Source organism: Miscanthus floridulus, chromosome 12 (genome assembly GCF_019320115.1).
Source record: "Miscanthus floridulus cultivar M001 chromosome 12, ASM1932011v1, whole genome shotgun sequence".
NCBI lineage: Eukaryota > Viridiplantae > Streptophyta > Magnoliopsida > Poales > Poaceae > Miscanthus > Miscanthus floridulus.
In genome coordinates this window covers 52,445,631-52,458,239 of record NC_089591.1, presented here as the reverse complement: position 1 = coordinate 52,458,239, position 12,609 = coordinate 52,445,631, and the positions used below count along the sequence as shown (strand labels likewise).

The following is a 12,609-nucleotide window of genomic DNA, read 5'->3' as shown; positions in this document are numbered from 1 at the left end:
CCTTACAGTTGCATGTGATGTAGAGCTCTTCGGAGTATGTCTTTGGTGGTGGGCACATGTTAGGGAAGTTGTGCTTACAGTCGCTTCGGTTAGTAGGGGGACTTGGGTAGCTGAATCTTGGTGTGTTTTTGTTGTTGTTCTGGTTAAGTGTTGTAATTTCTCTCTCCTACTTGTCATGTATTTCTCGGAACTTTGTATTAGGATTGGCACCCACGCCCTTCCACCCCCTGGATTACCCGATATTTGTGGAATGAAAAATCTTATCCCCCTGGTGGTGACCTAAAAAACAGGCGTGGCAAGGAACACCCATAATCCACTCTAAATTGGGCAAGAATAATTAGCAGCTATCAATTTAGTATCATATATTATATTTACACGTCTTTTAGAGAGGTCTGGTTGGCTACTATTTGAATCAATTTCTACATATATGTGAAAATATTATAAATAAATATGGAATATTCGGGTAAATTATGCTTGAAGTTATGCGTTGCCAATTTTAGGTCTAATTGATATGTTTTTAGCAGCCTTTAAAAGGCAAGTTTGTGGCTAGTTCAGAATATTTATAGTACTCAATAGTTAAGGAATCTGATCTACAGTAGTAGTTAGGAAACTATGAGGAATTCATTTTAAAGCATCAGATTCTGCTAATACATATACAGAGAAATCTACACAATAATTAGGTAACCAAAGGCTTCTACAGAAGATTAAAATGCCATTTTTCAAACAAGTGAGTTTAGGAAAATGAGGCAAATCATGGATCGAGTCCTTTGCCCACTGAATTTCAGCACAACAAAAACTGGACGCTGGACTTGTATACTGATGGCAACTCCAAAATACAAGCAAGGGACTGCACAACTGCAGTATCTCCATTTTTTCTCATTTGTTTGAAGACCCAATTAAAAGCCTGTTACTTACCTTATCTGATACTTTGGCTTTTATTAGCGTTTACAATGTTGCTGAATTATATTTGTAGCTATATTACGAGTGGATGCTCTGAGTAAAAAAAAAATTCAATCAATTTTAGGATCGATGAAATTGAATCGCAAGCAGGTAGGTTTGCAAGCAAGCAAGCAAAACACACGGCAATAGATCATGACCTGAGCTATCCTGTTCATGACAGGAAGGTGAATTGGTCAGCATTCTCAGTCCTTGTTGGTGCCATTGAGCTTTTGTTGCACGACCTACGAGGGCTACCGCCTAGAATCCACTGCCAGGAAAACAAGGAAAATATATGAACCTAAAGGGAAAATATGAAGAAAGATTTATTATAGTGCCAAAGGACAGAAACAGAAGAACATAAGCTCAACTGAGCACCATGTTTGCAGTTCGGTCATGGGCCTACTATAGAAGAACAAGGTTGTAGAAAGCATCTGACACTAGGAGGTAGGAGCTTAGAAATCATGAGTTCATGAACTAAACACCTCTGTCCTGCATAGGTACTATGCTAAATTCTCGTAGTACCTACTGAACTACATATTGAAGTTCATACAAAGCAGCCACAAAAGAAATATTCACCCTAGTGGTTATGGTAATAGTGCAGCACAAAAGTAAATTCAAGATTTCATTTGTTCAACGGCCACTGGGATACACAGAAAGTATGCATACATCAGCAATAGCATGAACCAGATCACACCTCACTAGCAGCTGCAGTCCTAGAACCTCAAGCAGAGAGCCAATAGCCCCATATTCTTTGGTCCTCGAGAAGGGAACCAGGAATGGCCGTGGGCATCATGCCATGGCAAGTGTTGGAAGAAGAGCAGCACAGACGGGGCATTGGCACTTGGCAGTTAGGCTAGCGGCTAAGGAAACAGCAAACAAGAGGAAGGAGGACAAGCCTGAGGTGGACTTTCTTCTCTTCCCCCAGCAAGTACAGCAGTAAATTCATCGCATGGACATGAGATTGCGTCTCTTGGGTGGCCCTCCTGGAGGCCCGGGGCAGGCCTTTGGTGTTCGCTTCAGGTTTTTCCTCACCAACTTCTCTATCTTCTCTATTGAACTTGGAAAGTTTCTTCTCACGATGTCTGAAAGGGCAGGAAGATCCATTGGTTTGGATTGAGTATTCAGTGAGCTTTCTGCTGGCGAGGGAAGACACATTCAAATTGTCATCAGCCAAGACAGTAGCAGGGTTTGCTACAGTTTCTCTTTCAGTTGAGCCGGAGCCAGATGCAACAGCATGGGAGGCTTCAGCAATGTGAGGAGCATCCTGCTCTGCTTGTGCTGCAGTAGTCACGTTCACAGATTGCGGAGACTGCTCAATCCTTTGGCTTTGCTGCTGAGCTGCAGCAATCCTTGAACGGCTTCTCTGAATGGCCTGCATGCAAGCCTGTCAGAATAAGATGGAAGCTAGCAAGGGAACAAACATACACTGAATGTGTAGTTCAGGTTTTGTAATGAACTAATGATGTGGGGATAAACTTTAGGATGCCTTAACAGATGGACTGAAATATTGGCAAACATTAAGTGTGGCTAAGTGAATAATCAAACTTTTTGGATGACATACATAAACTATAATCTACTCCCCTCCGTTCCAAATTATAAATCACTATGGCCATAGTCAAGCTTCTCTAACTTTGACCAAGTTCATACAAATATATATTGACATCTGCAATACCAAATAAGTTCACTCTCAATACTATTGCACAGTGGATTGAATGGTGTTGTAAATGTCGGTACATTTTACTAGACGTGGTCAAGTTCGAGAAGTTTGACTTAACAAAGCCAAAGTGGCTTATAATTTGGGACAAATGGAATATGCAACTAAGGCAAGCATAGCAGAGGAATTACTAAACACAGCTGGCATGAAATGCAGATGAACTAATAAACATACTATGCATTAATTTTATAACAGAATATCATGGTGGATACAAACAACTATTCAAAGTAAAATGGTCCACCCCACAAATGCCCCATTCAGAATGCAGTTGAAACTATAATTTGGGACAAATGGAATATGCAACTAAGGCAAGCATAGCAGAGGAATTACTAAACACAGCTGGCATGAAATGCAGATGAACTAATAAACATACTACGCATTAATTTTATAACAGAATATCATGGTGGATACAAACAACTATTAAAAGTAAAATGGTCCACCCCACAAATGCCCATTCACAATGCAGTTGGAACTAGGTCCATGTTATTATCTGAGCAATACAATACCTCAGAAGATTTTTAATTTCAGTCATACATATTCTACATGGCATGGCAACGAGACACAAAGCAGTGAAGCCATGAGAGGGTGAAGTATAACTTGTACTCTGATTTTATTGTTACTGTGATTCAACCAGCCTGTTGAGTTAAATATTCTCATTGGATCCATCAAAATATACCAAATTTTTATGGACACTAAAAGTAGGAAAGTGCACAGCAGATTTATCATCAATCTCAATCAGTAACTCCTACTTGGCACCAACAGAACTATATGGTTGGACCTTGTGACATAAAACAGACAAATTGATATTTTCAGAAGGATCAATGATGGCATTCAGAAGCTAATTTAAACATGCTGTGCATTGATTTTGTAATAGAATAACATGGTGGATATAAGCAAAGGGCATACCCAGTGCAGAGAGCTCCCGCTCTGTGCGGGATCTAGGGAAGAGTGTCAGTGGCAAGCCTTACCCTCGCTTGTGCAATGCGAGGAGACCGCGACTCGAACCCAGGACCTTCCGGTCACAGGCGGTAAGACTCTACCGCTTGCACCAAGCCGATATAAGCACACGCATAAAAAAATCAAAAGTAAACATGTCCATCAGAAAATGACCATTCATAATATTGGAAGTAAGAACAGCTTATTATTTGAGCAATACTTTAGAAGAAATTCAGTTTTGTGCAATAATAGAAGTTAAAGATGGTGCAGTACAGCTTGAATACCATTTTGAATGTTACTGCAATTTAGCAAGCTTGTTGAATCAAATATTCTCATTGGATTCATTACACAATCCCCAAAAAGGACACCAGAAATTCAGAAACTGAACTGCTGATTTATAATCTATCTCATTCAGTTGCATGCTACTGACAGTAATATAAAGTTGGACCATACTGCAGACAAGAAAAGAAAGTAATATTTTTGCAAGGTCAGCATTCATCAGCTGAAATTGGTAAATCTAGCTGTGCCAAACAGCCAAGTATAGTAACTTAAAATTATATATCACTGGCATGCTTTTTACTCTCCTTGGCACTAAACACAGATAATGAGTCTAGATATGTAAAATTAACAGGGGACTAACTCTGATAAGATTAAAGTGATGACTGTGACAGAAGAAGAATGCCACGAGTTCTTTTCAGCAGTGTTGTTGGAATAAAATGTTCCAGTAAAACTAGCAACTAAAAGCACATCATTGCAGTCCACTAAGACCATCGGGTAATTGTCTGATTCTGATGAGATCCAACAAAACTGCTTTGGCACAAATTGTACTCCAACTAGAAATCAGCAGGTCAACTACAATGAGAAGATGCTTTAAGTTTCCAACAACTAATCACACTTCATAAAGCATGTAAGCACAGTAACAATGAAACCTTCAATAAGTTAAATTGCTCACATTGTAGCACTGAAATACTAGGCATACCTTTGCAATGGCCGTAATATCACGGAGAGGCGTCCTGGGGTACCATCCAGGAAGCGGGCTCCTCTTTGTCAGTGTGGCCCTCGACGCCCAAACTGGCAGCTGGTTCTCCTTGTTCCTCGAGGGCGACATATAACGCCGCGCCAACAGCTTCCCAGCACCCCTCACCGCCAGGGCTCCCGGCGAGGCCACCCTCCTGATAAAGAACCCTCCGCCGCCAACCCCGCCGGAGAGGTCAGCAAGGGCCGCCCTCCTGCCGTCCCTGGAGTCAGGCATCTCGGGGCTCTGCAGAAAGCACACGGCAGAGAGACAGATTGGTGAGCACCAAATAAACACTAATGAGTCGACCAGCAAGGCAGCAACACCAAATTTTCTCGCAGTCTTGACTTGCCTGGTCCAAATCCTACTATTGCTCCGACCGCTGATCGTAGAGGTTCACCAGATCTGCAAAAAACAGGACCCTGAATCGCATCAAACACCAAGAAATGGGTGGGAATTTGATCAAAAAAAAAGAAATGGGTGGGAAAGGGGCTGAATTCTAAAACTTCCGCACGATTAGCTCGCCTGGATATCCAATCTTGGCGCCTGGAACCCCTGATGCGAATCTCATGGGTTTGGGTGTTTCAGGCTGTGGTGGCGGGGGGTCTAATTCAAAGAGGAAGAAAACCGAAATGAACGGGGAGATGGGCGGGACGCTGAAATTTTGAACCCGGAGCTCAAAATTTTCCAGGCACATGTGGGCCCAACTCGATTTGAATCGCTGGCATCTTTGCACTTGCACATGCATCACGTGCACTTTAGGATGGGCTTAATTTCTAGCATAGCCTTTATTTGCCAAATGGAATCTCCTTTTGTCCTGAAACCTAATCAAGTTATGGTGGCACATCAATAATTGGCATCAGTTCTTAGAATTAGTTCAAAAACTTCTACAAAGATTAAAAAACATTATGTAATCTAAGGCTGAAAACAAAAACTCGACATCATTACATACTGGTTTGAGATGTGCTATATAAGATGTAATACGGGCGCCTAGGAAGATCAAACGTAGATTAAACGTGATTAATCGGTTGTGTGAGGAAGAACAAAGAGCAGTGAAGAAGGCGCACGGCTTCGAGCTCAGGTTCCGCTCTCTGCCTCGCAGCCGTCAGGAGGAATGAGGGGGTGACTAATGAGGATTTCAGCAAAGACCCACCAGATTGGGAGAGGAGCAGCCAGCAGAGTCGAGCCGGACGCCGTAGTCTGAGAAGGAAAGCAGTTATCGGGGTCGAGCAGGGCCGGGGCGCCACCGGAACCGGATCGGGGGAGAGGAGGAGCTACCGCCGCAGTCGAACAGGAAGCCTAGCAAGAGAAGAGGAGGTGCTGGGGAGAGAAGGGTAAGACGGGGAGGGGGCAGGAGACGAACCTGGATTTGCAACGGTAGTTGGACGGAGCCCAGGCCGGCGCGAATGCGGCGACGGAGCGAATCGGAGCCGCGCGAATGGTTCCCGGAGGGGGGAGACGATTTGGAAGGGAGGGAGGAGCAGGGGATTTTGAGGGGAGATGGAGGCGATTTCGGGAGGAGGCGGGTGACTTGAATGTTTTCACTCCCCGCTCCAGCTGCGCTCCAAACTTTCGGAGTTTTGGTGCTAGAACGAAGGACGAAGCTGGCAACCTCCGCATTACGCGCGCCGCACCGCGGCATGGCAAATTTTCGAAAAACTAGACGGAAAGGGAAAGGTGACACACTGACACCTTTCCTGTGATCTCACATGAGTTCAGTTTTGTACCAGATGCAAGAAAATTCACATGAATTTTGTTTTTTTAGCAGAAATACACATGAATTTTGTAAACACAAGAGCGCATTAGTTGGACTCCCTTTAAGGCCCCATTTAAAATGGGAAGAAGTCCTATATAACCCATAATTCGTATTTTAGGGTGGTTTATATAACCCAAAACTATAAAATCAGATATTATGCGTACTAAATTTAATAAAATCAAGCAAATAACCCTAAGGTGCTATTTGAAGGTAGTTTTGTTGATCCAGTGATCGACGCTAGTTGGGTCGACAACATAGCATCCAGTGCCACTTGTCAGCCTAGATGGCAGCCTAACGTGTCCTGGTCTTCACGGTCCCGTGGAGCACGTCTTCTATGGCCGTGTTTGGGACCGCGGTCGTCTACCGCGCGGTGCGGTATGGGCACCGCGAGCTCCAAGCCACGGTGGCGTAAACGCGAGCACCGCGAGCTGCTAGTTCATTTTCGCGATTCCCGTGCTGAATGCGGTTGAAAGAATCGTCGCGGCCTCAGGACGTTTGGCGCGATTGTTCGATTCATTCCGCCGTCGCCGCCGAATACGCGGGTCCCAAAACACGGCGTATATCTACGTGGCTACGTGTACACATCGAAGCACTTCACCTCCAACCTTATGTCTTCCCCGTCTCCTCCTCCGGCCACATCCTTATTTTCTACACAAGTCCTGTCAAATTCCTACTTTCCAAATTGGTTGTAACATGAAATCTCATATTGCAGGAGCACACATATTCTCAGAAGTCATGTAGCATCATATGTTCCGAAGTGAATGACCAAGACATTTTTGTTAAAGCCTACTATCAAGTATACATATTTTGGCAGCACGTTTTGACTTTAGCAGTTTTGGCCATGTGTATTTGTAGAAAAACTTTTTAGATGTTTTTACTGCACCGCACATATTCTTACATTTTTTAGTGTGTAAATGAAAATTGTAGAAAAAGGCTAGAGGTCAATGTTATTTCAAGTCATTGGTGAAAAGTAAACAAAAACCGAACAAAGTTATTTTTGTTAAATATTGGCATAATGGTCAGCTAAAAGCCTGTAACCACTATTTTTTTTATTCATGAGTGCTAAAAAATCACTACTTTAGGTCTTTGATTAGTTCAAAATGTATAATCTAAAAATCTTGTCACCACATGTATGTAATTCTCATGAAAAGTAAACATATATTTAAATCATAGAAAAATACATTATTGGATAAAAATGATAATTAGTTATTTTACATAAATAACCATATAAAATCAAGGTTATATTATTAAGTGTTTTTCAAGTAAATGTGGTATAGTTAACTATTAAACTTTATTAACCTCAAATCAATTGTGTACATGCCTTTGAGGTCACAAGTTTAGCTAATAGGCCCTCTTAATCCAGATATTGTTATCATTATATTTGTTATCTTTGGAGCCTGTTTAGATGGATGGCGTTACCATCAAAATCATCATAACTTTATTTTCAGTAAAAAAAAATATGGATCAATCAATTTGCTCTTCCAAACCAACCCAAGAAAGTAACATAGGTTTACTTCTGTTACACTGGGATAGGAGTCCAGGATAGGTTTACTTCAAGTTTATATAAAAAATTATTAACATTTATGGTACCAAATAAATATAATTAGACTAGTTCATGAGATCTTTTTAATAATAAATCTGTTTGGAGACATAAATGTTGATATTACTTTTTATATAAAATTGGTCAAGGTTAAAAAAGTTTGATTCATTCCAAACCTAAAACTGCATTCTTTTTTGATAGATAGAGTATGCCTTCTCTTGCTTTGAAAAAAGGTTTAATTCGAACCATGGCACCATACCAATAAGTTTTTTGATCGACTAAAAAAAGTTGGGAGCATATTTGTTGTCGTGTTGGCTTGCTCCAGCAGTTTCTATAACCTCGCACATAAAAGGTAGAAGGTAATTTTGCATTAGGAATCCCGGACTATTTCTAAATCACCCCAAATCATTTTTATACTTCTCTCTTGTATATTTGCATCATGAACCCTGTCCTGCTCCTTATTCTTTCTCACGTCCTTTCAACTTCGGATTGGCCGAGGATACGCGCATGCATATATCTGCGCGATTAGGTCGGTTTTCCTAAAGTTTGGGAATTGAGATAGAGACTTGTTGGAAAGCAATGTTTTTAATCTTACCAAAAAAAAGATTGGAAGTGGGTCTTGAAAACTCTTGGACCTGCTCTTAGCAGCGAGGAAGTTCCAATGGCATCTTAGCGTAGGCTGTTCTTAAGGTGATGAGGACGGGGGCGAGGCTAGCCGCACTGACACCAGGAATGGTTCAAAATAGTTGAGTAGTAATGGTAAATCTTCAAACCATAATATTTATAATGATATAGTTTGAATTAATCTTTGAAAAATATCCATCATGTTACATCCAAGCAAACAGGCATCGTGAACTGGGTTGCTTCTTCTTGTCCGGTAATCGTAGAAGCCGACGCATTAGGCATCCTAGTAGCCAGGTTAGTCCAAATAGCAGCGGGAAGAAGGCAAGCGGAGAGATAGGGTCTGAGGTCTGGCTGCGAATGGTTTTGGTGTGGATCGTGAAGCCACACTGACAGAAGGGCTCACACATGGACGGGAGACGCCCCACCGTCAACAGACAATAAATCAAGAAGGTATTGCTGCTGCGGTGCAAGACTTGGAGCACTTCTTCCCCACTAGGCCATCACCTTAGGGCTCGTTTGGTTAGCCCAGAATGAGCCTAGAAGCCATTTTGGCTGATGCATCGTTATACAAATTAGCGAATCATTACGGCTAAAAATCGTTCCAAGGAACTGAACAAGTCCTTAGTCTTGTTGTGAGCTTATTGGGTTGGGATCCGAATGACTGGCAGGGAATTTATGGAAAAGAGGAGAAAGGATTAGGGGATGAGAGGAATTGAGGAAGCACGATGCTTTTTGTGATTAGCTATAGGAGGTCGATGGAGAACGAACACCGCACTGGCTGGACTAGTCCGCGAGACAGTGAGACCTAATAGAGGCAATTCAGGCCCATAGCGAGGAGAAGCCCGGAAGGCATGAAATTGGACACCAAAGCATTTACTAGCATTTTTGTATTTTTTTTCAAAAAAGGGGAAGGAACTATATTAAATTCAGGGTACAATTTCATCCTTGTTTATATCAAGTCTCTGGTCATTAAGAAATATATACTAGAATAAATCAAAGTCTATTGAAGTTCTAGAAAAAAAACATTTTTACAAAATGGTAATTAATGATTTTACATAAACACAACAATAGGTTTCAAGTAAATGTGGTACAATAAACATTTTAAACCTCAAATCGAGTGTGTGCCCTTTAAGGCCATGAGTTTAGCTGATAGATCTTCTTAATTCTGATATTTATTGTCAGTAGTTTTCGTTATCTTCAAAGTCTGTTTAGATATAAGGGTGTTAGAATCAAAATCATCATAACTTTGTTTTCTTTAAAAATCATGGATCAATTTTGTCTTTCAGTCTAACCCAATAAAGTAACACTGAGGTCCCTCTCTTTTTGTTTGGACCGGTTATTTGGTTATGCGCGTTGCCTGCAGGATCAGCACACTTCTGTTATTCTGGCATATGTTAATTGTGCATCTTATTAATACCTTTTTGATTCAATGACAGAGAGAAGAGCAACACGACCATCTGTTGCTAGAGTTCGAGATATGTGAAATACAATAAAAGAACAACTTATTGGGTTCTTATGGACAAGGTGTTTGAGGAGAGATATGAGTTTTACTGTTTATATGGAGACGAGAACAAATTCGTACTACTTTATTTGTTATTCTAGACAACTTGTGTATGTATATGTATACATTATGGATATTTGAGGTGTTCTGTGTAACTTCTCTGGTCCACTGTAACTGTGTTCTGCTACGCTATGGGCGTGATTGGTTGCTTTGGTGAGGGGGAGCCGGGATGGAGAGCTGGTCCAGGATGGTGAGATGCATGCTCAAACCGTGCACTCAGTCGTGTTTGGTTGTCTTTGTTGTTGGTCCAGTATGAGATGACATCTTGTTTGGTTGTATGCATGGATGTGAGTTTTGAGTGTATGACACATGGGTCCTGGGCCATGCGTCGCACCACACCATCCCGGCTCGCATGGGAAGCCCGATTTCTGCGTACGCTGCGAGCCTACACCAGGGGCCTCAAATGCACGGTCCGGATGCATCGATTTCGTTCGGCATAGGAAACCAAACATAGAGATAGTGCATGACATGGTGCTAGATGGTGCTTTGGACGGCTCCATCAGGGCTACCAATCACACCCTATATATCTGGTGTATCTGGAGCATTACTGACTGCCAGGTGTGGTGCTCAGCCGGTAGTGACAGTCACAAATTCACTGTCGGGTGTGGTGCTGAGCCGACAATGATGTCATGCACAACACAGTCGGGTTCAAGCACGAGCCAAAACAGTGATATATTAAGTTTCAGTGATGGCTCAAGTGTCAACCCGACAAGCGATACTAAAAATATCATTGCTGGTTGATAAGCCAACACTATGGGGTACAGTAGCTTTGCCAAAAGAAACTCTCGGCAAAAAAAATGTTAACGGGATGGCATGGTGACGGCGATTTTGCCGAGTTCACGACGAAAAAAATACTCGGCAAAGTTTCTCAAGTTTGCCGAGTGTAAAGCCCAAAACACTCGGCAAGGTTTCTAAACTTTGTCCGAGTGTCAAGTCCAAAACACTCGGTAACGTTTCTAAAGTTTGTCGAGTGTCAAGACCAAAACACTCGGTAACGTTTATAAAGTTTGCCGAGTGTCAAGACCAAAGCACTCGGCAAAGTTTACACACTTTGCCAAGTGTCACGCCCAATACACTCGGCAAACAAGCGCGCAACGGGTAGATTTTATGGTCACTTTGCCGAGTGTCCATTAGAATACACTCGGCAAAGACAAAACACTCGGCAAAAAAGGTTCCTAGAATAACAGAAATTGGTCTCTTCGCCGAGTGTTTTGGCTTGACACTCGGTAACGCCTCGCTTTGCCGAGTGTTACACTCGGCAAAGCGATCAATACCCTCCTTTTTTACTAATCTGTCCCATATAACGGACCCCTCTCAATTCACAATAAACCATCACAATTCACAATAAAGCATCATCACAGGTATAATTATATGTCACAGGCATAATTGTATGTCACTGGCATAATAAACCATCATCACAATTCACAATAAACCATCATCACAATTCACAGTAAACCATCATCACAAGTCACAACTAAGTCACAATAAGCCAGAAATGCAAATGCAATCACTGTGGAGGCCCTTGGAACCACTGTGACAAATCCGGGTCTTGAGACTGATTATTTGATGCCGCCGATTAGATTCTACACAAAAGAGAAGAGATTGCATGTGTGAGACAAGATTGATATTTATATGTGATGCACTTAATATCTAAGGTTCCTTGACACATGGAGATTGCACTTAATTCATTATTCACGTGATACCTGTTGATCATTTTTGTTACATTGCAAAAAAAAAAAAAGATTCTACAAAATCTAAACTACTATGGAAGTTCACAAGTTTCCAAATTGACAGTACTTCTGGAAGTCAACTAATATGGAAGTCAACTAATAGCTTACTGCTCACAGTTTTGCTGTCATCTTTTTCAGATTATCAGAGATGCTGCTGGAGCACCTGATGTCTTAACTAGACTTGAGGGGCCACAACCGAATCCAGGTGATGCCACAGCAGATGCAAGTGATATCAGAATATGAAAGCTAATGTCTCAGTACTAACTGTAACACCACACCTAGCTCCTGTTTATGGCTCCTTTCTTCTTCTCTTTTGTCATTTTCTCAGGCAGTGTACTAGTGTTGTCAACGATAATGACCACTTGAGTGTTTTTATTTATTACATCCCTTTCAGCTATTCTGAATGTGGGCAATAATAATATCAAATGACCTTCACCAGTTCATATTAAACAAGGTTAAAAAAATTATTGCTTGTTCAAAAGTCAACTGATAAGTTCCAAGATATAGCCTGGTAATTGCTCAATGCTGTGCAGAGTAAATGACAATGTGCTCCATGTCCAATGATGGTGTGCTAATGTAAAGGCCGTTCTGCTCTCATCAGTAGGGCAACTGTGCACCACCAGTGGCGACAGCAGCAACTGTATGTGTATAGTCTAAACTATTATGGAAGTCAACTAATAGCTTACTGCTAGTACAGTGGACAATTGGACATAGATGGAAAACTAGATCTGTAGAAAAAACAATCGGGCACAATTGATTAAAAGGGTAAACGGAGTTTCATCTGCAGTATAAGG

The 12,609-nt window shown here is 41.7% G+C and overlaps 1 pseudogene; it reads right to left on the bottom strand.

Moving 5' to 3' along the window:
* Positions 1-1,585: 1,585 nt before the first annotated feature.
* LOC136498196 (protein POLYCHOME-like) lies at positions 1,586-6,142 on the bottom strand (annotated as a pseudogene).
* Between the last annotated feature and the right edge of the window lie 6,467 nt (positions 6,143-12,609).